Below are 24,834 nucleotides of genomic sequence, written 5' to 3' on the forward strand. Positions count from 1 at the left end.
TATCCAAAATATATGAAGAACTTAGACAACTCAACATCAAAAACCAATAATCCATAAAAAATGGACAGAAAGCCTGAACAAACCCTTTTGCAAAGAAGACATACAAATGGCCAACAGACCATGAAAAAATGCTTAACATCATTAACCAGCAGGGAAATGCAAATTAAAACCACAATGAGATACCACTTTATACTTGTCAGAATGGCTAAAAAAACAAACAAAACACACACACACACAAGAAATTACAAGGTGTTGGTGAAGATGTGGAAGAAAAGGGACATTCATTCACTATTGGAGGGAATGCAAATTGGTGCAGCCACTGTGAGAAATGGTATGGAGGTTCCTCAAAAATTACAACTAGAATTATCATATTACCCAATAATTCCACAACTTTTTTTTTTTTTAGTAAAAACACTAATTCAAAGGGATACATGCACCCCTATGTTTACTGCAGCATTATTTACAATTGCCAAGATACAGAAGCAACCCAAATGTCATTCACAGATAAATAAAGATGTGACACACATGCGCACATGTGCACACACAATGGAATATTATTCAGCCATTTAAAAAAGAATGAAATCTTGCTGTTTGCAACAACATGGATGGACCTACAGGGTATAATGCTAAGTGAAATAAGTCAGTCACAGAAACACAAATACTGCATGATTTCACTCATATGTGGAATTTAAGAAACAGAACAAAGAAAAAAAGAGACAAAAAAAAAAAAAAAGACTTTTTTCCCCAGCTTTTTTTTTTAATTATGTTCAATTAGCCAACATATAGTACATCATTAGTTTCTGGTGTACTGTTCAACGATGCATCAGTTGCATACAACACCCAGTGCTCATTACCACACGTGCCCTCCTTAATACTCATCACTCAGTTATCTCATCCCACCAACCTACTCCCCTTTTTGCAACCCTTACTTGGTTCCTGGAGTCTGGAATCTCTCATAGTTGTCTCCCTCGCTGATTTCCTATTCAGTCTTCCCTCCTCCTTCCCCTGTGATCCTCCGTGCTTTTTCTTATGTTCCACATAGGAGTGAAACTATACAATAATTGTCTTTCTCTGCTTGACTTATTTCACTTAGCATAATTCTCTTCAGTTCTACCCATGTCGATGCAAATAACAGGTATTCATCCTTACTGATGGCTGAGTAAAATCCCATTGTATATAAGAACCACATCATCTTTATCCATTCATCTATTGAAGAGCATCTCAGCTCCTTCCATAGTTTGGCTACTGTGGACATTGTGTGCCCCTTCTTTTCACTACATCTGTATCTTTCAGGTAAATAATAGTGCAATTGCTGGGCTGTTGGGTAGCTCTATTTTGAATGTCTTGAGGAACCTCCATACTGTTTTCCAGAGTGTCTGTACCAGCTTGCATTCCCATCAACAGTGTAAGAGGGTTCCCCTTTCTCCACATCTTCACCAACACTTGTTTTTTTCCTATCTTTTTAATTTTTGCCACTAACTGGTGTAAGGTGGTATCTTATTGAGGTTTTGATTTGTATTTCTCTGATGGCTAGTGATGTTGAACATTTTTTCATGTGTCTGTTAGCTATTTTTGTGTCTTCTTTGGAGAAGTGTCTGTTCATGTCTTCTGTCCAGTTACTGACGGGTTATTTGAAAAAAAACAGACTCTTAAACACCGAGAATGAACTAGCTATTTTCAGAGAAGGGGGTGAAAGGATGATGAGGGAAATAGATGAAGGGGATTAATAGAACATTTATCTTGATGAACAATGAGAAATGTGTGAAACTACTGAGTAATTGTGTTGGACACCTGAAACTATTGTAGCACGATGTATTATCTATACTTGAATTTTAAAAAATCACAGAAATAATTTTTTTAATGCGACAAACAAAAAAAAAACCCCTTATCAATCTGAAATGATCTAACCAGTACTCTATACTCTGCTTCCTATTAAATCAGACTCCTGGAAAGAGCAGTCTACACCTGGTACCCCACAATTTTATTCCTAATTCATTTCCCCATTCATTGGATTTGGCTTTCACACCTATTATACAATTAAAATAGCTCTCATCAAGATATCCAAAGATCCTCTTTAAGCAAATACAACGGACTCTTTAAAAATCTACCCTAGTTTCTTTGTAGCATGTGGCACTGTCGATGGCTCCTTCTGTTTTATAAGTCTTTCTTCTTCCCTGACTTTCATAATACCCTCTCTTCACTAGTTCTTTTACTCCAGCTCTTTAATCTCCTTTCCTTGGTCTCTCCCACCATTTAGCTTTTAAATACAGATAGCAGTCCAAGATTCTAGAATTACACATCATTCTATCTATAAAATATCTTCAGTAAGTAAGCAAGCATGTAGGTAGACAACGATACAAGTAATTTCCAATTCAGAAGCCAGGATGATTTTCTAAACTCCAGACCTTTAAATATTGAATTATATAATGATGTCCTACATCTGGAAATTCCACAGCTTCTTAATTTTAGCATGTCAAAAAACTGAATTTATCTGATGCCCAACTCCTAACAATTAAGGTAGTTCTACTTATAAAATGGCAGTAATGTCTTTCTCTTCTGAGAAAGTATAGAAACGGGAATGGAACCGTATATTTAAATAGCGAGCCAAGTTTGAAGTAAGTGCTATAGGAAAAGAGAAAATGAACAAGAGATAAATGTTTAAAAGCTAACAAACAGAAATAAGGTCACAGTTAGATAGTCTCAAATTTATAATAGACTCAAATATACAAAATTCTCTGAATATCCCTAACAAGCTCTTGAACCCAGGAGGAAAATAAGTTCAGCATTATTTATTCTTCTCTAATTAAAGAACAAGAATAGACACATGATTAACATATGTAAGCCCAGAGCTTAAGCACATAAATTTCATTGTTCTCACATTTTAAAAATTAGACTTTCATATTAACATATTTCATACAATAACTCACTTAGAAGAATACTTGAAAACATCATGGCATTAATTGGGTATGTAAGTGTAAATGAATAGAAAAGGATGTGGTTCTAATTGAAAATAATTGTGGTTCTTACTACTGATGGGAAAGTAGGATTGAATTTGAACCGGATGAACCCTGCCCCTAACTGCTCTGAGTCTGGAAACCGCTGCCACTGATTTGCTCCCATCAGTCTGTCTGCATTATGCTTCAGGTAAAACCTGTCATAGAACTCCTGCCTATATTCATTCCTTGGCAGGTCCTGTTCAGCCAAGTTTTGATGTTGTCTTTAATCCATCTTCCTCAAATAACAAATCAGAATAATCTAATTGTAACAAACATTTCTACCCCATCAATCAAGAGAGCATTTTACAGAACCCTCACAACAATCCTTCACATACGCACACATCTATAGAGAGCACACAAGTAAACAAACACATCATTAATCCATGGATAAATGCTTTTAGGGTGGGCAGATATACCAAATACTAGTATCTTCCTATGTACTACATGAAATGCTAAATGAAAGGTAATTTTCTTATTTATTACATTAGGATGATTTCCAATTCTGTTATTACTACCATACATTCCTGGCAGCCTCTTCTACCCTAAAGAACATTTTATAGTTAAATTGTGTGAAATTATTTCAGCCACTAGAGCAGAGTTGTTAAATTTCATATCGTTTAATCAAGTCTATTACTTATTTCTCACTATGTAAGTACTGTCAAAGACAGGAACTATCCAAAAACACAGAATTTTTTTTTTTCCCCCACCAAGAATTGTTTCCAGTTATGTGGGAGAAGAAACTTTGGTTCCTAATGGGAACATGTTAGATTCTATAGCTGGGCCTGAGAATTAAACCAACACAAGACAGATAACAGTAGAAAAGCACACAAATTTTATTTAATATTTTTACATAGACATAGGAGCCTTTGTTGGGAAAATGAAGACCCTACAAAGTGGTTGGGATCAAGAGCTTCTATGCTTTTTAAACAGAGAATTTGGGGACGCCTGGGTGGCTCAGTTGGTTAAGCAGCTGCCTTCGGCTCAGGTCATGATCCCAGCTCCTGGGATCGAGTCCCACATCAGGCTCCTTGCTCAGCAGGGAGCCTGCTTCTCCCTCTGCCTCTGCCTGCCATTCTGTCTGCCTGTGCTCGCTCTCTCTGATAAATAAATAAAATCTTTAAAAATAAATAAATAAATAAGCAAACAGAGAATGTGTGGGGAAATGACAAGAAAAAGGAAAAGGGATCTAATAAGCTTCGAGGGCTAATAAACTGTGGGAAAGTGGCTAGGAAATATATGGGGGGAATCTAATTGAAGATCAGGGTTATTTTAGGTTCCTTTGTATATATCCACTTTGGAATCAACTCCCAATCTCCAGAGATCAAAAAATGTTTTCTTCCTGGTAGAGGGAGTGTACCTTCCTCATGGGAAATATTATGACCTTCTTTAGGTAGGAAAAGAGGTCAGAGTACCTTTTCTGCATCTACTATTTCTCAAGTGCCTTCAGCTCACAATAATCAATATGCCAAAGTGGAACATTTGGGGATGGTATGTTCTGATCCCTTTCACAGCACCTTACCAAAGATTTATAAACACTCCAACTCAATCTAAAACTTTACACATTTCTTTTTCATCTCTTTCTCCTTATTTAGGTGGGAAAAAATGTTAATGAGTAGTTGTGTCGAGGGTCTCAGGTTTGCTGATAACTAGAAGGATTCCCCAGATTCAGCATATAGTCATACTTATGTTGAGATTTATTAGCCTGAGAAGATACAAGGCAAAATCAGCAAAGGGACGAGAACATGGGGTGGAGTCCAGTGGAACACGGGCACAAGCTTCCAGGAGTTCTCTCCCTGCAGTCAGAGGGTACACTCAATTCTTCCAGCACTGAATTCTGACAACGTGTGTGAGGTACTTGCTACCAGGGAAACTCATTAGAAACTCAGTGCTCAAAGTTTTCATTAGAAGCTAGTCACTTAGCTACTGTCTGCCTAGTATGGGCCAAAATCCAGACCACCAGAAGAAAAGCGGTTGTTCAGCACAAACCACATTCTTTGTAGAAAAGGTCTAAGCACTGTGAGCTACACCTTATCATTTAAGGAAAGTTTCTTACTTGATTATTATTAAAGTTCCCAGATGCCAAACAAGGGCCTATTTTGGAAGCTGACCCAAAGAAAGAGTCTCTGGTCTGCTTTGTTAACTCCTTTCTTTCCAGTAGTAAAATGGCCAAGGAATAGAAAGAAAGGAAAAGAATCTATTAAAGAACACATTATAGCTGCATTTAGAAGATGATAGAAAAGAACTCTCTTCCTTTAAAATTGATTGGCCTTGGCTACCAATGGCTTCCTTTTTAATTACTGCAGTGTTCGCATTCAAATTATAACTACAGACAGCCCACTCATATGAATAAGGCATTAAAATGAAAATAGAAAATGAAAAAGAGATACTCTATTTTAAAAAATTAGTATGGATAGGAACCATCATAAATTCTAGCTTTAACTGTTCACACATCTAAGATCATAATTTCACATATGTGGATTACAAAATAAATATTTACCAACTTGAAATTACCAAAGTGGAAAAACTGGATTAGCTAGGAGAATAATGGAATAAATTTATAGAATTAAGAAACCAGTTCTGTCTAGTATATCAGGATCTTCCTACCTGCCTTCTTTTTATTTCTCATATTCTTTTTTTAAGATTTTATTTATTTATTTGCCAGAGAGAAATCACAAGTAGATGGAGAGGCAGGCAGAGAGAGAGAGAGAGAGGGAAGTAGGCTCCCCGCTGAGCAGAGAGCCCGATGCGGGACTCGATCCCAGGACCCTGAGATCATGACCTGAGCCGAAGGCAGCGGCTTAACCCACTGAGCCACCCAGGCGCCCCTATTTCTCATATTCTTGAAGAATTACTAAACCTACATTGAAACAATTTCCATTAAAAGACAAAAAGCAGACTACTATGTAGGTGACAACAATGATTATTTGTTCACTGATATCACTAACATACAGTGTAGCACAATTTTTCCAGTACTCTTATTTGATAGTCAATGCATACAAAGGATTGGGCTCCTTAGGGAATATTTAAAAATGAAAACTTCATCCCAAACAAGCCAGGGTCTCAGAATATTTATTTTAAATAAACATTTTCATCTAGTATTATGTACTTTGTGTGAGACCTTTAAGGGTAATGAGAAAAGAGACACACTTTAATGACTCAAAAACAACATCCTAGGGAAATAGTAGCATATCAGGGAAAGAACACGAATCACAGACTTGAGATCAAATCCCAGCTCTGTCACTCTATGACCTTGGGAGAAGGTTTACCATCTGTGAGCCAAGGCAACTAAATTTATAAAGAGGACTCAATAACATCTACATATCAGAAGAATGATGACCTACACAAAATCAATAGGATAAACATCTGGAAGACTCATTGATTGGCATACTTTACAAACTCAACAATGGCAAGGTTTATTGCTAACTAGAAATAACATTAAAATTAGAGAGGTAGGCACCTTGGTCGCCCAGCCAGTTAAGTGGTTAAGTGTCTGCCTTCAGCTCAGGTCTTCCTCCCAGGGTCCTGGGATCAAGCCCTGCGTTGGCTCCCCACTCAGTAGGAATCTGCTTCTCTGTCTCCCTCTCCCCTCAGTACTAGTTGTGCATGTTTTCTTTCTCTCAAATAAATAAATAAAATCTTTCCAAAAAAATTAGAGAGTTAATCCAAGGCCTGTATTATAAAGATGAGGAATTTGAGGGACAAGGAGATAATCAATCCAAGTTAAGGGAAGTAGTTTACAGCAGAGAGCCACAGGTCCCCAATAGTCAAACTAATATTCATTCCACTTCACTGTATTATTGACTTGGATACTAGCCAAACAACCTCTTAAATAATTTAAGTAAGCTACCATGTTCTTTCCTGAGATAGGAGGAAATCCTAAATAGGAATTACACAATCTCTGAGGCATGGATGTTTCTGCAACATTTTTAAAACTGAGAGGAAAAAAAAAAAATCACAGAATAGAGGTGACTTGGTTAAACAAAATCAGGCATAGAATAGTTTTCCCCTTCTATATATTCAAGACACTGGCTAGGCACTGAGGAAAGTATTAGATGAGAAACACTGGTTAGGACAAATATGATCAAGCAGGGGGGAAGAGACATCACCGTTAGCTAGCAAAGCAGAAACAGAATTTAAGTTAGTAAATTTTAAGAGAAACTACTCTGCTAAGCATGATACGCTCTAGTTCCATCCAGAGAAAGACAAATATCATATGATCTCCCTGATATGAGGAAGTGGTGATGCAACATGGGGGCTTAAGTGGGTAGGAGAAGAATCCATGAAACAAAATGGGATAGGGAGGGAGACAAACCATAAGTGACTCTTAATCTCACGAAACAAACTGTGGGTTGCTGGGGGGAGGGGGGTTGGGAGAAGGGGGTAGGGTTATGGACATTGGGGAGGATATGTGCTTTTGGGTAAATCGGAAGGGGAGATGAACCATGAGAGACTATGGACTCTGAAAAACAATCTGAGGGGTTTGAAGTGTCGGGGGGGTGGGAGGTTGGGGTACCAGGTGGTGGGTATTATGGAGAGCACGGCTTGCATGGAGCACTGGGTGTGGTGAAAAAAAAAATGAATACTGTTTTTCTGAAAATAAATAAATTGGAAATACATTTAAAAAAAAAAGAGAAACTACTCTGATCATCAAGAACTCATAAAGAAAGGCACATAAAATAAGGAGACAATGAGCAAACTCACGTGTGAAGAAGAGAAAAGATTGGGTCACTGATAAAGGACAGACATTTAAGACTGACAGTAGCACTGACTAGAGCCACAGACTGGGCCATCAGGGCTATTCACGAAGAGTAAAAGTCCAAGAGGGCCAAAAAGAGATTAAAAAGGAAGGTCAGAAACCAGGTTGGGAGAATGCTGAAATCCAGTTTAAGCTTTCAAAAGTTTCTCAGCAAGGGAATAACGTGATCAGATATGTGCTTGAGAAAGATTAATCACCAAAGGACATTATGCTAACACTAGGATATTAAAATATTATAGCAACATTAAAAATAATTGAAGATCATCTTTTTAAAGCAGGAATGGACTTTTAGAACCAATTTTTTCTCATCTGAATTCAATCTCAGCAATCAAATTCAATAGAGCTTGCTTATAATAGATAAGAACCATCTATAGCATTCAAGAGAATAGGGGGAGAAAAGGAAAAAGAAAAACACCACTTGTCAGTCTCATTCTTTCTGAGGAAAATACAGGTATGTTTCCATTTAATCAAATAAATATTTACCGCACTCAGCAACAACCAAGCTGCTAGAGACACAAAAAGATGAGTAAGACAGCATGGTTCTACATTCTACTGCTACAGAGAACCATATAGTGTGGTTAGGCAGACACCTAACAGTTATTTTAAATAAATGTGATACATATGAGCAATTTTTCTCTCCTGTATTTCAAATTCTGCCTCTTTTCCCAATTTATGCTACCTAATCTATACTTAGATTTCATTCTTCGGCATCTTCATCTGTCCTTATCTTTATATAACATTTTCTAACAATGATTCTTTGTCAAAAAGAAAAGAGCCCTGAGCTAACACCATTAGGTGATGGCTAAGGGAACAAAAAGAAGATAATTCACAGTTGCTAGTGAAAGTAATAAAGACAAAGAGCAAACATGGAGGGGCAGGAGGGGAGAGGCAGAAACATAGCTAGAGAGAAAATGAATGCCTATGCCAGCCAATCTCAGAACTCAAACAACAGCCAACACCAATAAGGCAAGAGTATGCACAGCACTCTTGTCCTCTGTTTCCCTTTGGTGCCTTCTTTCATGATGAAAGTGCTCATAACATTGGTGTTGTCCGGGGAAATGTGGTTGAGAGGAGAATGGGGAAGAAGGAAAAGATTAACTAGAGAATCTGATCAAATAGACACCTCTCCCAAAAAGTCTTTTTGTGAGAATTTCAAATAACTTGATTCTGCAATATTTGAAAAAGAATGATCCCAAATTAGGGGCAAGCCAAATGGAAGTACAGTCATTTGTACATTTCTTTTAATTTTTATAACTGCTAGTCTTTGAGTTTTAGATACATCAAATATATGGTATAACAGAAATATGAAGACACACACATCACATAATTTTTGGTGTGATGTTTACTCACACTAGAGTAAACATGTATATCGTAAAATTATGTGTTTGTATTATACTTATTTTATCAAAAATTAAAAAACAAGTATAAATATTAATTATTATGAAGATTAAGAGTTTTTATAGCTTGCATTAATGACAAGTTTATTTTAAGAACAAATGTTCTGATTCCCAAGTCTCCTTGGTTGGAAATACCATGCTTAATTATAAAGTTTCTCATATGAACACATACAAACCACAAAAGAATGATGTGTTTTACAACGTAGTTTCTAGAAACCCAACACAGTGAAAGTAGCAACTACCCTATCAAAATGATACACTGAAACAAAAAAAGATATTTAAAGGATAGGCAAATATAAAGCTCAATTCTTTATAAGGACAAAAATGGTGACATTAAAGTTAATAAGTAACAAACACGCCTCAAGGAGAACACCCTTCAAAACAGAATTCAATTAATTATCTTAACACTGACTCTGAACAAAGATAAGACTAATTCCAGCCCAAAATATGACTTCCTTAAAGCAGACACAAGATGAAAACACTAACTGAACAAGGATATTATATCCAAAATGAGATGCAAATATATCAGCAAGAGGACTGATTCAAGTGCAGAAAAAAAAATTAAAATTTTATTTATACTTTATGTATTTATTAAAATTAAACTCTTTTCCAGCATGTTGGAACATTTTGGGTTCCATGTGACAAGTTAATTGACATGTATAGATGATTTACTTTTAAGTAAGCTGAAATGGATAGGAAGCTTTAAAAACAAAAACCTGCAAATAAACTACACATTGAGGGGTACCTGAGTGGTACAGTTGTTTAAGTGTCTGATGCTTAGTTTCAGCTCAGGTTGCAATCTCAGGGTCATGATATTGAGCCCCATATTGAGCTCTGTGCTCAGTGCAGAGTCTGCTTAAGACACTCTCTCCCTCTGCTCCTCCTCCCCATGCTCACTCTCTCAAATAAGTAAATCTTTAAAAAAAACAAACAAACAGGGACGCCTGGGTGGCTCAGTTGGTTGGACGACTGCCTTCGGCTCGGGTCATGATCCCGGAGTCCCGGGATTGAGTCCCGCATCGGACTCCCAGCAACACGGGGAGTCTGCTTCTCTCTCTGACCTTCTCCTCGCTCATGTTCTCTCTCACTGTCTCTCTCTCAAATAAATAAATAAAATCTTTAAAAACAAACAAACAAACAAACAAACTACACATTGAATATAACATTACCAGTGTATGGATAGGTATTTGTAAATGTGACATGAGGATTAACATGAATTCAACTAGCATTCACAGAATGCCAGCTACAGACACAAGGCTAGGCTCAAGGGCTATGAAAAATACAAGGCAAGGTCATGTTTCTCAGCTAAAAGAAAACCTGATTACTGCCACTGTGGTTTATGACGGGACTAACAGCAGTCAGCCCCCATCCCTACCTAATATCCTCTCCTATTCCATAGAGGCTACAAAACTCAATGTTTAGCACTCACTTAAGCTAGGTTGGGGATGGGGGATGGCAAATTAGACTCAATACAGAAAGAATTAGAATGTAGAAATGAGGTAGAGACAACATAACTGCTAATTTGGCTCTTTGCTACTGGCCAGCAAGGTCTTAGAGACAAGATTTATTTTGTTCCACAGTGAATATTCCCTTGTGAATATCCCCCTTTGTGCTATCCCTTTTTGGAAGCCTAAGCAAGGCCACATCCGCCAGTATTATTATAAACAACTATTGAAGAAAATACCTAGAGCAGTTCTATTTCCCACACTAACCCTAACTGATGTTATAAAGTTTTGCTTGTACTGTGTAAACAAAAGAACAGATTTAATAGGATTTCACCTGAAATTCTCAGCCTCTCAATTAAGCCATGCCCCATTCACCTCTATTGGGAAATTAGCCTGACATATTCTTGCATGTTTTGATAGACTCATTCATTTCTGTATAATTTAGGTGTTTTATGAACTGATAGTGAGAGGACAACTACTAATCAATTTTCCACAGTCAGGAGAATTAAGGGAAGTCTCCGAATAAAAGAACTCAAACCAAGCAAAAAAAGCATGGTAGATAATACAGGTACAGGAAGCTAGACTGGGCCAACACTCGTTGGGATTTCACTATTTAAAACTTTTTAAAGTCATGATTGGTGGAAAGTAGAATATACACTTAAAATCTGGGAGTCAATTTTTCTTAACTCAAGCAAAATATCTATTAATAATCTTTAAAAACTGATTCAAACCCTTTTATGAGTTAGGGATCAGCCACAAAATATCAGGGGCTATTATAGTAGCCATGTCACAAATAATTCTTCCTTTACAAAAAGAATCTTCTGTCTTTTCTAGCCTTCTAATTTGACTACGTACACTATTATCATTTTCTCTTTGCCAAATGAAGCAGGGACACATAAAAAGACATTAATCCCAAATAACAGGTTCCTCGGTCTTTCTCAGTGATTAAAAATAATTATTTCTCCACAAATCCTAGGAGAACATATCTGCTTCATACAACTAGAGTTTCCTTGTACTTTTTAATGAAACATGATACTAAGCTTAAGCAAAGTAAAGAAAATAATGTTCAATTAATTAAATACATTCATCTCTTTGTGAAGAAATAAAATATTAACTTCTGTTTCATTAACCATGATGTTCACTACATGAAACATTTTAAATACACATTTCTTCAGAGTGTTCAACTTATTACACAGGGGACACATAATTAACATCTAGGCCCCAGCAACACACTGGGGAAATTCTGACCCTGGCACACATCTCTCAAGTACATTTGTGTTTTCTTCATTTTTCTCACACTCTATTAGACCGATAATTTTAACTCTGCAACTCTAATGTTTAAACTAAAGTAGGCACTTTGGGAGAAGAAAATTTGAATATAGATAGGATAAAACCATTCTTCTTTCAGAAGGTGGGTATTTGGAACTGCTTTTGATTGAGGTGCAACAACCTCTGATTAAACATTTGCTATGAAATGCAATAGGACAAAGCAGGTATCAATAAAAGACAGACACCTGTGTCTTACCGGTATTGATCTGGCCCCTGAGAGGACCAAGATAAAGTACACAGTTCAACTAAATAAATATGTCATCTCTAATTACATTACATATAGTGAAAAGAACTTAAATGTAATCTAACACTTAATATTATTGCTCTACATCGTTAGAGAGTATTACAGTTTACTGGAAACAGATCAGACACATTATCATACATGATACAATAGCACTGTGTACCTGAGAGAAATCAACTTTTCTTGATTTCTCAATTTTGATTTCTTGAGAGAAATCGAAGCTAAGGAAGCTTAAATGAGATAAAAGAGTCCTGTTTTCTTTTTTTTTTTTTTTAAGTAAATACGGTTTCAAACAAAAATAACAATCCCCTGAGATTCCAACCCCACATCCATTAGGATGGCTACCATTAAAAAAACCAAAAGCCTGGTTCAATTTTGGTAGTTTATATGTTTTAAAAAAACCAAAAGACAACTGACAGAATGGGAGAAGATATTTGCAAACGACATATCAGATAAAGGACTAGTGTCCAAAATCTATAAAGAACTTAACAAACTCAACACCCAAAGAACAAATAATCCAATCAAGAAATGGGCAGAGGACATGAACAGACGTTTCTGCAAAGAAGACATCCAGATGGCCAACAGACACATGAAAAAGTGCTCCATATCACTCGGCATCAGGGAAATACAAATCAAAAACCACAATGAGATATCACCTCACACCAGTCAGAATGGCTAAAATCAACAAGTCAGGAAATGACAGATGCTGGCGAGGATGCGGAGAAAGGGGAACCCTCCTACACTGTTGGTGGGAATGCAAGCTGGTGCAACCACTCTGGAAAACAGCATGGAGGTTCCTCAAAATGTTGAAAATAGAACTGCCCTATGACCCAGCAATTGCACTACTGGGAATTTACCCTAAAGATACAAACGTAGTGATCCAAAGGGGCACGTGCACCCGAATGTTTATAGCAGCAATGTCCACAATAGCCAAACTATGGAAAGAACCTAGATGTCCATCAACAGATGAATGGATCAAGAAGATGTGGTATATATACACAATGGAATACTATGCAGCCATCAAGGGAAACGAAATCTTGCCATTTGCGACAACATGGATGGAACTAGAGCGTATCATGCTTAGCGAAATAAGTCAAGCGGAGAAAGACAACTATCATATGATCTCCCTGATATGAGGGAGTGGTGATGCAACATGGGGGCTTAAGTGGGTAGGAGAAGAATCCATGAAACAAGATGGGATAGGGAGGGAGACAAACCATAAGTGACTCTTAATCTCACGAAACAAACTGTGGGTTGCTGGGGGGAGGGGGGTTGGGAGAAGGGGGGTAGGGTTATGGACATTGGAGAGGGTATGTGCTTTTGGGTAAATTGGAAGGGGAGATGAACCATGAGAGACTATGGACTCCGAAAAACAATCTGAGGGGTTTGAAGTGGCGGGGGGGGGGGGTGGGAGGTTGGGGTACCAGGTGGTGGGTATTATAGAGGGCACAGCTTGCATGGAGCACTGGGTGTGGTGAAAAAATAATGAATACTGTTTTTCTGAAAATAAATAAATTGGAAAAAAAAAAACAAAAACCAAAAGCCAAGTAACAACAACAAAAGCAACACAAGTGTTAATGAGGATGTGGAGAACCTGGAACCCTTGCGCATCATTGGTAGGAATATAAAATGGTATGGCCACTGTGGAAAAAAGTATGGTGGTCCCTCACAAGGTTAAACACAGAATTACCTCATGATCTACTAATTCTATTTTGGGATATGTACCCTCAAAAATTGGAAGCAGAGTCTCAAAGAGATATTTATATACTCATGTTCATAACAGTATTATTCACTGTGGAAGCTAAAATGTGGAAGCAACCCAGGTCTCCATCAACTGATGCATGGATAAACAAAATGTGGTATATACATAGAATGGAATATTATTCAGCCTTGAAAAGAAAGGAAATTCTGTAATATACTGCAGTACAGATGAACTTGGAGGACATCATATTAAGCGAAGTAAGCCAAGCACAAAAAGACAAATACTGTATGATTCCACTTATATGAGGTACTCAGTGTAATCAAACTCATAAAGACGAAGTCTAATAGTTATAATGCTGGTTGCCAGAAATGGGGAGGGGGGGTTTGTTAGGATGGGGAGTGGAGTTATTAACTGATATGGAGTTTCAGTGGGGATAAGGATGGATGATTATACAATGTAAATTTATTTACTACCACCAAACTGTACATTTAAAAATGGTTAAGATGGTAATTTTTTGCTTTGTATATTTTACTGCAATTAAAAAAAAAAAAAAAGAAAAATAATATAACCTTTTTTGACTCCAGTGGATTTCCTAGGAAGGGCTGGCTATGACAGATGTTTCTTTAATCAGCTCTTGACAGAATCCAAGACTACCACACTCCCACCATACAGTCTGTTGCACTCAGACCAAGTAAGATCGGCGTGCTTTCCATACCAACAGGAATTCAAGACATGGCTCCTAATCCAATTTCATAGCGTCCAGTCACATTCCCACCTGTTAAGTTTCACCTGTATTTAAGTAAAATTAAAAAGTCACACTGACCTCATTTCAAGTGCTCTAGGACTACAGATGGCTAATATGTTGAACAGCATGGATATAAAACATCTCCATCGTTGTTGAAAGTGCTACTGGACAATGCTAATCTAAGGCAACCATTGATTCATATCAACGTGACTTGATATTCTTTACAATTTTTCTTCCCCTTTGTATAGGTAGAGCTCCTTTCTTGTTCTTAATGTTGATTATATAATCTTTTAAAAAAAATTGTATGAATTTTACCTAAGAGTGAAAAAAATTCTATTTTTTCTCAAATATCAATACTTAGGACATATATTTTGTGGATACAATATGACTGAACATGAGTCAATGGTTTTGGTTTTAGTTTAGATCTGATCAAAGTTCATTTTATTTTGATATTTGGTTTCAATTATTATCTTAGCTGAATCACACCTGACCTGTTAATGTTAATAATTTACCTAGAGATTGTGTGGATTTTTTAAAATATCAATTGGAAATAAAGACAACATTATTAATTCCCTTCCAAACAGATACTTTTCCTTTTCCTTGAATTACTACCTAGACAATTACCCCTATTACATTGTTGAATAGAAGGGAAGTGTCTGCTGCATTTCCAGTCAGTACTTGACTATTAAGTACAGCGTGTACTATAGGTTTTTAGTAGATACTCTTCGGTATCAGGAAATTTCCCTCTCTTCCTTTTTACTAAAAGTTTAACTCTTTTTACTAAAAGAATTTTAGTAAATTTTTAATTACTAATTAATGGATGTTGAACTTTCATAAATACATTATCTCTATGCATTGAGACACTAATATAATTTTCTGTTATACTGATTACAAGTGTTAAAACCGGGCACTGCTATAATGAACTGAATATATAGAAATAATACATAACCACGATACCAGTCTTTTGTTCCATATATAATCTGTGAATATCTTCCCCCAGTGTGGCTTGTTCTTTTAATTTTCCTAATGCAGCCAAATGTAAGAAAGAAATTTTTAATTTTGTTCAAGTCTGATTTATAATAGTTTCATTTATGATTCATGCTTTTGGTGTCCTAGGAGGAATCTTTGTTTACCCAGTGTGGTAAGTCATAATACAGTCATACTAAGTACACAGTAAGTCAAGTAAGACTTCTTTTTGAAGGTTCTGCTGCTGTTGTTGTTGTTGTTGAGTAAGATCTACACCAAACGTGGGGCTTGAACTCAAAACCCTGAGATCAAGAGTCATATGCTCTATTGACTGAGCCAACCAGGTGCCCCTGGTAGTAATTCTTTTAACTGTTTCACTTTCTTCCTCAGTATTAGTTATATACCTATTACTCTTCTTCTAGTAGTTACCATAGAGATTACTATATGCATCCTTCACTTACTAGTATATGAAGTAGATTACTAATTTTACAGCACCCTTCAATGAGAATCAAAGACCCATTAGAGGGGCCATCATCCCCCAGATGAGTGGATGGAAGCTCTATTCCAAATAGACACAGTCAAAGGACTGAGGCTCCCTTTTCCCAACCAGTCCCCCACCACTGGGCAGAAGGCATCATAGACTTAGATTGCTCCTGTCCCAGTTCTCTCATACAATGAAAATTCCACACAGAAGGGGCTAGCTGAGAGATCATGGATTACCAACCCACTCAGCACCACACCTGAAGAGCTGGGGTATCACCCCAGAGGGAAGCAGGTTATAGTCCCTCAACCCAGCTCCAGTACAGTGACACTGAGGGTCTATTAAGAGGAAGGGGGAGGGGTGCCTGGGTGGCTCAGTGGGTTGGGGCCTCTGCCTTCAGCTCAGGTCATGATCTCAGGGTTCTGGAATCAAACCCCGCATCAGGCTCTCAGCTCAGCGGGGAGCCTGCTTCCTCCTCTCTTTCTTTGCCTGCCTCTCTGCCTGCTTGTGATCTCTGTCAAATAAATAAATAAAATCTTAAAAAAAAAAAAAAAAAACAGAGGAAGACATATGTTATATAAACAGAGAACCGACAGTTTTGACTAAGGGGACTGACTTTATTTGTAACAGAACATAAAAAAATTACAGTCTAAGGATGATATCAAAAAATAATAAAGACAGCTAAGAAGAACATTCTTGGAGTCAGAAAATGCTCCCAAACACTGGCAACACCATACTCTTACAAAGAAGCCCATCTTTAACTGCATCGGACTGTGGTACAATTTATATCCCAGTGAACATAAGAAGGAAGGAAGGAAAGAAGGAAGGAGCAAGCACTCAGCAATTAATGGAGAGGATAAAATCTATGTGGGATATCAACAGAGTCAGACTAGACAGAAGTTTAATTGGGAGATCAGGGAACTAGAGAGTGAAAGAGAGCCCAGCTAAAACCACAATCATTCCTGCTGGTCATGGAGACTCTGCACATACTCAAGCCTGCACCCTCTGAGAAGCAACATAGAAAATGCACACTGCAGGGAAAATAAGTTCCACTGAGCTACTCCAGTCAATTTGCTAAACTAATAGAAAAGCAAATAGTAACAGCAAACCACAGAAGGTATAGAGTTCATATCCAGACTAAATACATTACATAAAATGTCAAATTCAACAAAACCCAGTAGACACAAAAAGAAATTTTAAAAGTGTGACCTATTCAAAGAAAAAAAAGAAAAAAATACAATTGAAACTCCCTTTGAGGGGGACCAGATTCTGAACTTAAAATTTTGTTAAAAGTTACTGCAAGTGTGCTCAAAGAGCTAAAAGGAAACCATTTTTTTAAATGAAAGGTATCTATGATGACAATATCATAAAGACAGCAATAAAAAGACAGAAATTTTTAAAAATGGAAATTATGAAATTGTAAAGTCCAGTAAGTTTAATGAAAAATTCACTTGAAAGGCTCAATAGATCTGAGCTGGCAAAAATAATAATAAAAATAATGAATTTTTTTTAAAAACCAAAAACATTTTTTTTAAGATTTATTATATGAGAGAGAGGGCATGTGAGGGAGAGGGGTAAAGGGAGAGAGAGAATCTCAAGCAGATTCCCCGCTGAGCAAGGACCCCCCCACACACACACACACCAACCACACACACATACACACACAGGGATAGACCTCATAACTCTGAGATTATGACTTGAGCTGAAATCAAGAGTTGGACGCTTAACCAACTGAGTCACCCAAGTGCCCCCCAAATCTAAAAACATAAAGATAAATCAGTGGTGATTATACCATCTGAAAAAGAGAGAGAAAAAAGAATACAAATGAACAGAGCCTCAAAGAAATGTGGAATACTAACCTACCTGCAGTAGAAATACTAGTTGTAATGGAGAGAAAGAAACAAAAAATACAGGAAAAAATGATGGCTAAAAGTTCCCAAATTTGAAAAAAACATTAAGCTATATTGATGAACTACAAGTAGGATAAATACAAAAACCTTCACCCAAATATATCGGAGTCTAACCTGAAGGCAAAGACAATAAGAAAATCTGGAAAGCAGCAAAAGAAAAGTGGCCCATCATGAATGAAGAATCCAACAGGATCAAAAGTTGACTTCTCATGAGAAACACGGAAGAACAAAACCAGTAGGATGGCATATTCAAAGTGTGAAGAAAATCAACTAAATCTTATATCCAGCAAAATTATCTTTTTTTTTTTAATGAGGTGCAATAAAGACATTTCAGGCCAACAAAAAATGGAGAATGTATTGCTAACAAACCAGCCTTACAAGGAATATTCGAGGAAGTTTTTCAGGTTGAAAGCAATTGATATTCAATAGTAATTCAAATCAACACATATAAAGAAAGAGTACCAGGAGAGTCCAGTGATTCCACCCCCATGGTCACAGATGACCGTACCAATGATTTGATACTGAACCCAAAATAACAATGGCTCAAGTTTTCTTATCTTTGTGATCTAAAGAGTCTCAATGACCACATCAGTTTGGTAACAGGTATGGAATCTGTTTTGTCCATGAAACCCAAAGGGCAGCTGTCAAGATAGTTTCTCGCCTCCCTACATTAAACCACCCATTTGAGTGTGTTCCAGTTTCTTGTAACCTAGAAGGAACAAATATAACTGGACAATGTGATGTAGTAAGTCTGTAAAACTATAAAACCATTGTTTGGATTTTCAATCACGAAATACCAATTTCTATTTAAAGGTATTTCTGCTGCTTTTTGACTTCTGATGACTCTTTGTTTTTAAATTTATTGTTCTGTCCTCAGAGGATGGGGGCCATCTTGGTACAGTAGGGATGGGTGCTCCTCATGCCCACTTCCTAAGGTTCGGACTCCCCATACCCCTGTTCCCCATTTTAATTCTCACTATGATTCATGCCCATCCTGGCTTTTCTTTTCTTTCTTTTTTTTTTTTAATTTCTTTTCAGTGTTCCAGAATTAATTGTTTATGCACCATACCCAGTGCTCCATGCAATACGTGCTTGAAGTGAAACTTCAGTGCTGAATGTGAGTTCAATGATTATGACTTCACTGCGGGCAATGAATATTGCTTTCATTTGTGTACCCCTGGATTCCGGCATCAGACTCAATACCTAACAGACTCTTAATCAAACTTTATTGAATGAAAGACTAAATAAATTGGGTTTTTCTTGCCAATTAGAAGATAGAAAAACAGATCATTAGACCAGAAACCAAACCACATATTAAGTTATATAACCTAAGCATACATATGTATGGAAGTCTCATAAAATCCTTCGAGGAATAAGAAAAAAAAATGTATCTAATTTTTTATTAAACCCTACCTACCCATCCAGCTCTTAATAACAGTTACTATATATTTTGGTTCTCAGATTTCTATTCTGTTTATAATGTCCTGTTCTCTGTTTGAATTAACTATCTTATTATCTAATTTCTTAATATATTAAGGATCCATGTTTTAAAGGTGATTTCTGTTGACTCCAACATCTGAAGAGTCTATATGCCTATTTCTATTTCTCGCTTAGATCTTGTATTTTAGTAATGGGTTTTCTTGATAGGACTGCTAAGTTTTGATCAAATGCTAAACACTGTATGACAAATTACAGAAATAATGAGGGCTCTGGAGGATAATGCCTTCCTCCTCGAAAGATCTGCTTTTGTTTAGATGGGCAGTTAGGGTAGGGACGGATAATGTCACAGCAGATTCCAAACTATGCTACAGGTTTTGTGACTGTTGGTACATTTCTAGCTTACCCAGACTCCTAGGGATTAGCCCTTCGGGTATCCCATCTGAAAGTATGGGATGATTAGCACGGCTCTTCTTCTTAAAGACATGACTCCTCCTGTCCTTCTACCCTGGTAACTCTCTGATAACTTCAAACATATTTTTTAAAAATATATGTCTTACCCAGGTTTTTCTAGTTTTTCTCAGTAGAAAGTTTGCTCTGCAACAAGCTAATCCACCATTAATAAAGACAGAAACTGTTCATTAATCAGAATTGCCAAAGTTTACCTAATTTGTTAATCTTCATTAAGGGAGAGCAAACTATAGCCTAACAACATCACAGGTTCTCCCCAAATAAGTACTGTATCACATAAACTCACACTTCACACAAGGAAAGTAATAGAAATTAAATGTGTTTAATACATATGAAAAAAATTGCCAACAATGACCTTTGCTTATGTTAGCCATATGTTACTTACTAAAAACTTTTTTTTGCAAAGATAATTTATACCATTCAAACATTTAAGAGTATAACAGGCGCACTATTTTCATTAAGGCTGAATATAATCTCATTTCTCCTTATAGAAAGCTGCCTGAAAACAAAAATCTAAAACACAATTTAAGTCTTCACTTAAAATGATAAGGCTATCAAATTAAAATCACTGTAAAGGTAACTATAAAGGCTATAGGAATAATGCATGAACAATTAAAATGTGTATTACAAAGTCTACTTTATATCCATTTAACAGCATTTGTAGTGGTCAAGAAATGAACAACTATGAATTACTAAGATTCTACAAAAAATATTACCTCATTTGTTACATATCACCTATTTTTCCATAGCAAGTCCTTGAATAGTTATTCCCAAAGGCATGTTATCTTTATAATTGCTTTTAACATCAAATCTATCTATAATTAACATAAGTTATCAATACTTCATTGTTCTGTGAAGAAGGTAGTTTCTCCCTCTTCCCCAGCCCGACTTCATGCACGTGTCCATGGACATGTGCACACACATACCACAGAGACACACAAACGCCTCCATGCTCAACTTACACATAAAACACATGAGGCAAAAATTACCATGACTTCAGAAAATAAAGAATTTGAAAATTTACACTTTTATTCCTGAATTATTTCCTTAATGACCCTACTAAATAGTAAATCTTGGTGGGGTCTTCAAGGAAAATTTAAAATATTTGGTCCACTTCTACTTTTTGGTTTGATGAAAATACTCCTGCAACTCTCAGTTACAAAACATAGAAGAGCTGCCTTGCTTCACAACTCCAATATTGCCATAGAGATGAATGATTTGAGAACTAAATCATCTTCAAAGTGTAAAAGTTGACCTCGTTTTACATGTAAGGCATGTCTGCCAGTAGTCATCTTCATGAAGAACTTGGAGCATAGAGCGTTTGTGGACTTAACAATCTGCTTCAATGTCTGTTAATTTGGTTGGTAACAGAGGCAGACCTCATCTCCCTAGGTTCAACAGTTTTAGCCTGCCTATACGGTTTTGCTGCCAATATTATTTTTCTTTATAATCTGTGTATTAAAAATTACTTAGTACTCAGTACATTATTTTACAACAAGAACTTGGATAAGGAAGAAATTATCAAGATAAAAAAGAACAACAGAAAATTACAAACAGGGCAATTAAGGTCTCTAAGAAGGACTTTAAAGTAGTATTGAAGGGGGCATTATTATAGAGCAAAGCAGCCAGCTTTATATAAGAAATGCAAGAATCAAGAGTTTATCTAAAAAGCATGTTAAAAGGAACAACCTTCCTTCTGTTCCTGAAGCACTAATCATCAAGAAGAAAAGTTATTATTGATTATCATTTCTGTTTTCCACTACCCTCTTTTTGAAAGTAAATTATGGCATTACAGTTCCAAGTTTCTGCTAATGAATAATCATGTCAGTTGTCACTCAATTATCACTTTCAACATTTAATCTAAATTATGTACAGCACCTTGTTTTTTTTTTCTTTCTTTGAAGTTCCTCATTGAATTTAAAAGTCAAATTTTTTTCTTCAAGAAAAGTAAGTTGATGGAAGATGGAGACTGAGATGAAATCAGGGGGAATCATTGATCAAGGATACTTGGAATTCTTATGAATACAAATAGCCTATCAAGGTTAATGAGGTTCAACTCAAGTTTAGAAAAAGAAAAAAACTGTACTTAGTATTTTCTATGCATATAAAGATTTAGGGTTTTAGGTACAATTTGAAAGATAAATTATGCAAACCCAAACTCAACTTTCATTCTGCTTTTTTACAAGCTCTTTTCACTGTTTTTCTCCAGTGTAAAACAACTGCTTAAAATATAGAGTCTGGATCAACAAAAACTAAGGCAATTAGTGAGAAAGAGCAAAGGTCGCCTTGAATACTGCAGACAAGTCTTCCAGAAATTAATGTGCTTTCAAAGAATGGCCAGACAACAAAAGTTAGCTTTGAAAAATAACCATAAAAAGTGTTCTACAATTTACTACTTCAGTCAACAAATACTAATTGAGTCCTAATATGGGTAAGACACTGTCAAGGGACACAAGGAAATACAGAGATAAGACCTGGTTCTTAAAACATACTCATTTATGACCTGAAAAAGGATATATGTATTTAATTCATAAGTGGCTTCCAGAATGCCACAAGTTTGAATTACAACATCAGTGCATACTGGTAAATGGCCCAGAGCAAAATCTGTGCACAGCAACATATCAAAAGAAAATGCAAACAGAAGGATGAGCATCAGAGTGAAGGCAGTGGAGATTGTTAGAAAGACAAAAGAAATCAGTTCAACATGCTCCAGAAATAAAAACAAGATCTAGTGAAATAAACAGATCCCTGGTTACAAGAACCCTGTTAAAAAAGAGAGGTAGAGGGTGGGAGAGCCTTACCGTAGCCAGGAACAGTCCCTTACACATCATTATGCTCTGACTGTGTCTACCAAGCAACTTTTTGATTACTAATTTATAAAACCCAGGTATAGAAAATTGGGAGACTGGTGCCCTGCATAGAAGTGTTCAAATATCCATATAGAGCCCCCACAGGGTACATCAATGAGCTGGCACTCTTTTATACACTGTCTTCTAATGGGTTTGTTAGTATGAACCGGTCTCCTGGGCCACATTAATTCTAGGACACAGAAAACTCAAGTTCCCAGATGTAAAAACAAGACCTTTAAACATGAGGTCTTCACCAAGGTAAGGATACTGAGGTCAGATTTGTCTTAGTGACGGGGCAGCCTTCTTCTGCAGTCTTCATTTCAACTCATTTTGAAATTTTAAAGACATATACCTAGATACTTTAAGGCAGTGTGAAAAATGTGCAATAAGAATATTAGTGATGTGAGTAAGAGGACGGGTACAGAAGGAAGGACTTTCACTTATAGCTGCTATAGTAGGAGGCGGCTTCAGGAAGGAAAAGGCTTAGGATTTCCACAAAAAGAGGACATTACAGAAACAGTGAACTATGGGAACAAAGAAAAAAGAAAATGGAAATGAGTAGTAAAGTTTAAGAGAAAAAGACTGTGTATAAGGTTTTGGAGGAAAGGTCTTAGGAAGTTGAGATTAAAGAGAAAGAGACTAGTGATTGAACAAACCACAGGGAAGAGGATTGAAGCAAATGTTTTGAGGTCTGACCAATAGTCACATTTTATGTATGTTTTCTTATTTATATTCAGTTTTTAAAAAGAAACTAAAGAAGATTAATATTCATTATAGGCTGCATAAGGCAACACCAATTGCTTTTCCAAAGAGAGAGAGCGAGCGCAAGTAGGACAGAGGGAGACAATCTTAAGGAGGCTCCAAGACCAGCACTCAACCCAATGTAGGGCTTGATCTAATGACCCTGAGATCATGACTCAAGCCAAAACCAAGAGTCAACGCTTAACCAACAGCCACCCAGAGGCCCCCAACAACAAATATTTTTGAAAAATAAAGCAGAAACCAAATGCTTTCCAATTAAATTTCAATCAAATACCCAACAGAAGTCACCTTGAGTGACCCATGACTATTATCTTCACAGAGTCTATTCTAGACATCATTTTGAGAACAGCTTGGAGATATTCAAAGGGCCTTTACTAGGTATGAAAAGCCATAATCAAGAAGCATCACAAAATCTGAAAAAATGGATATAAAATTTAGGTAATTATTTTATTGTTAAAAATAAAGACAGGGGGAAATATAAAACTGGTTAATGGGAATTTCTTCCAGAATAAACAATGTCATTTTGTAATTCCTTTTTGATGGCAACTGGGAGAAAAAATATTTCATCCTCCAAAAGGAATTTGAATCAGATTTGAGACAAACTCAAAGAACTTTATGCATCAATTTTAGAAGTTCACACACACAGACAAGGAAATTTTCCAGCTTTTGTTCCTTGCCATGTCACCACCACCTACAACAGGGCCTGGCATGTAATAAACAGTCATTAAGTATGTAGTATGTGAGTAAATTTTCGATCTCTCTGTCCAACTGTCTTTCACATCCAAACCCGTAAAACCAATCCAAACTAACCCAAGAGAATGCCAACTCTTTCCCTAACCCAGGTGAACATGTTAAAAGAGCCATTGTTAGGGCAAGGGGAAAGCTTGCTCTTTGAACAAGAGCATTATTAGATTATTATAATATTTTAAATGCCTATGAATGTGAGATTTTTTTTTTATAAGATTCTGCAAGTGGTAAATGAAATGAAACAATGGAAAGGAAGGGAGGGAAGAAGGACAGAACAATATGTGGCTATAAACAGCTTACCAAAGTGATTTCTCTACCTTTGATACTTATTAGCATAGTATATTTTTAATTTTTAATATTTAACTTTGGAAAATAATATTTTAGCACTTTTGTCATCAGGATCAAAGGCTAAAATAATTAATACCCATGAAGCAAACTTTAGAAGTCCTACAATTACAATTGTTCGATAACATTTCTGATAAATATTTATTATGCATGTAGAGGGCTTTGTAAAAAGTATGCCAATATTTCATTATCTTCATAATCTGAATCTTGATCCAAATCTAAAATACATTTTCCACTGATGCACTGACAAGATGA

General features: G+C 36.4%; 1 protein-coding gene across 4 annotated transcripts in view; it reads right to left on the reverse strand.

Moving 5' to 3' along the window:
• Nucleotides 1-24,834, reverse strand: part of CEP128 (centrosomal protein 128) — a 398,290-nt gene that overhangs the window by 281,927 nt on the left and 91,529 nt on the right. The gene's annotated exons all lie outside the window — the stretch shown is intronic.

Source organism: Neovison vison, chromosome 13, assembly GCF_020171115.1.
Source record: "Neovison vison isolate M4711 chromosome 13, ASM_NN_V1, whole genome shotgun sequence".
Lineage (NCBI taxonomy): Eukaryota > Metazoa > Chordata > Mammalia > Carnivora > Mustelidae > Neogale > Neogale vison.